Source organism: Galeopterus variegatus, unplaced genomic scaffold, assembly GCF_000696425.1.
Source record: "Galeopterus variegatus unplaced genomic scaffold, G_variegatus-3.0.2 Scaffold260, whole genome shotgun sequence".
NCBI lineage: Eukaryota > Metazoa > Chordata > Mammalia > Dermoptera > Cynocephalidae > Galeopterus > Galeopterus variegatus.
In genome coordinates, this window is record NW_007726371.1 from 130,468 (window position 1) to 133,512 (window position 3,045).

A 3,045-nucleotide genomic window follows, 5' to 3' on the forward strand; every position below is an offset into this window, starting at 1 on the left:
GGGTACTTGAATTCCTAAGACACACATGGCTTATCTTCTTGAAACATCAATTTTATTCAAATACTTTTTAAAAAATTAATAGAAATATAGCAGTATATTATTTTATACGACTATTGGAATAAAATGCTAAATGACTATGAATTCTTAAAGTAAAAGAGAAAGATTGTACTTGCACTGGGCTGCCTCTAACTATGCCCCAAACTCCTGGGGATATTTCAGTTGAAAGTTTGAAAAGCAATGGAAATTTTGAGTCAATGAAATGTTTGAAACAAGGGAGAAGTATGGAAAGATCACTTTATCTGCTATTGGGAATTGTATTGGAAGAAGGTGAGACACACAGAAAGACCAGTTGGGAGTAATAACCCAGGACTGAAATAACAAGAGCCTATATTATGGAAAGGAGGAATGGATATGAGAGATATTTAGGAAGTAGAATTGACATGACATGGCTCAATGAATGAGAGAATGTGCTGAATGAAAGAAAGGAAGCTACTGAGGCTGCCAGCCAGGTGTCTGGGTTGAGCAGCTTGTACATAAGAGAGAATTCAAAAGATTAGCAGAATTGGGGAAGGAAGGAAAAAGTTAGTTCAAGTTTTTTAACATGTTGAGTTTGAGTTGGCTATAGATTTCCAATGGATACATCTAGTAAGCAATAGTAAATATGCACCTCCAGCACAGAGAAGAGGTATGGGTTGATGATGTAGCTTTTGAAATTTTAATTATGTTGGTAGCCATTGAAGCCATGGATATGGATGTTAACCCAAGAAAAATGAGCAGAGTGATAAAAAGAAGAGTGCTGAGAACAGAATCCTGACATTCAAAAGTTTGATAGATGAGGAGGATCCTGAAAAGAAAGCTGAAAAAGATGGGGAAAAACGGGAGTGAATACTGCTGTGGAAGTCAAGAAAGAAGGAAGTTTTAAAGTAGAAGGTAGTGGGTGATAGTATCAAATGACACTGAATTTGACAATGAAGAGAGAATCTGGCTTTTTCATAACAGGTTTGCTGCCAGAACACAGGTGTTGTGAAAACCACCACTAAATCAAAGCCAAAATGGGAAAGGAAAAGATTCATATAACATCATCATCATTGGACACGTAGATTCGGGCAAGTCCACTACTACTGGCCATCTGATCTACAAATGTGGTGGAATCGACAAAAGAACTATCAAAAAGTTTGAGAAGGAGGCTGCTGAGATGGAAAAGGGCTCCTTCAAGTATGCCTGGGTCTTGGATAAACTGAAAGCTGAACGTGAGCGTGGTATCACCATTGATATCTCCCTGTGGAAATTTGAGACCAGCAAGTATTACGTGACTATCATTGATGCACCAGGACATACGGACTTTATCAAAAACATGATTACAGGCACATCACAGGCTGACTGTGCTGTCCTGATTGTTGCTGCTAGTGTTGGTGAGTTTGAAGCTGGTATCTCCAAGAATGGGCAGACTTGTGAGCATGCTCTTCTGGCTGACACACTGGGTGTGAAACAACTGATTGTTGGTGTTAACAAAATAGATTCTACTGAGCCACCCTACAGCCAGAAGAGATATGAGGAAATCCTTAAGGAAATCAGCACCTACATTAAGAAAATTGGCTACAACCCCAACACAGTAGAATTTGTGCCAATTTCTGCTTGGAATGGTGACAACATGCTGGAGCCAAGTGCTAATATGCCTTGGTTCAAAGGATGGATAGTCACCTGTAAAGATGGCAATTCCAGTGGAACTACACTGCTTGAAGCTCTGGATTGCATCTTGCCACCAACTCATCCAACTGACAAGCCCTTGCATCTGCCCCTCCACGATGTCTACAAAATTGGTGATATTGGTACTGTCCCTACGGACTGAGTAGAGACTGGTGTTCTCAAACTTGGCATGGTGGTCACCTTTGCTCCAGTCAGCATTACAACTGAAGTAAAGTCTGTTGAAGTTCACCATGAAGCTTTGAGTGAAGCTCTTCCTGGAGACAATGTGGGCTTCAATGTTAAGAACGTGTCTGTCAAAAATGTTTGTCGTGGCAATGTTGCTGGTGACAGCAAAAATGACCCACCAATGGAAGCAGCTGGCTTCACTGCTCAGGTGATTATCCTGAATCATCCAGCCCAAATCAGTGCTGGTTATGCCCCTGTACTGGATTGTCACACAGCTCACATTGCTTGCAAGTTTGCTGAGCTGAAGGAAAAGATCAATCAGCGTTCTAGTAAGAAGCTGGAAGATGGCCCTAAACTCTTGAAATCTGGTGATGCTGCCATCATTGATATGGTTCCTGGCAAGCCCATGTGTGTTGAAAGCTTCTCTGACTATCCTCCTCTAGGTCATTTCGCTGTTCATGATTTGAGACAGACAATTGCTGTAGGTGTCATCAAAGCAGTGGACAAGAAGGCTGTTGGAGCTGACAAGGTGGCCAAGTCTGCACAGAAAGCTCAGAAGGCTAAATGAATATTATCCCTAATACCTGCCACCCTAGTCTCAATCAGTGGTGGAAGAATGGTCTCAGAACTGTTTATCACAATTGGCCATTTAAGTTTAATAGTAAAAGACTGGTTAATGATAGCAATGCATCGTAAAACTTTCAGAAGGAAAGGAGAATGTTTTGTGGACCATTTTTTTCTGTGTGGTAGTTTTAAGTTATTAGTTTTTTAAATCAGCACTTTTTAATAGAAACAACTTAACCAAAAATCTGTCCCAGAATTTTGAGACCCATTAAAACTGAGTTTAATGAAAAAAAAAAGAGAGAGAGAGAAAGATAAAGAGAGAATATGAAGATATGTTCAGCCAGATTGCCACAGGTTGTAATGGGTAGAGAATGAGTTGCCACCGCAGTAAGATAGTGAAATGCACAGGATGATAGCGGAAGATGTTTTCTGAGGGTTTTTGTTTGTTGTTATTAGAATAAGAGTTGATAGTCTTTAAATTCTGAGAGGAATGAACTAGGAGACTGGGAAAGATTAAGGGTAGAGCCGAGCAAAAGGAAAATTAGTGAAGAAAGATCTTGGGGCATATGTGAACAGATGAGAAGGGCATAGGTAGAAGGGAAGAAGACA

At 40.3% G+C, this 3,045-nt stretch overlaps 1 pseudogene; it reads left to right on the top strand.

Annotated features, from left to right (window-relative positions):
• The first annotated feature begins 259 nt into the window (after positions 1 to 259).
• LOC103585649 lies at positions 260 to 2,440 on the top strand (annotated as a pseudogene).
• The last annotated feature ends 605 nt before the right edge of the window (positions 2,441 to 3,045 follow it).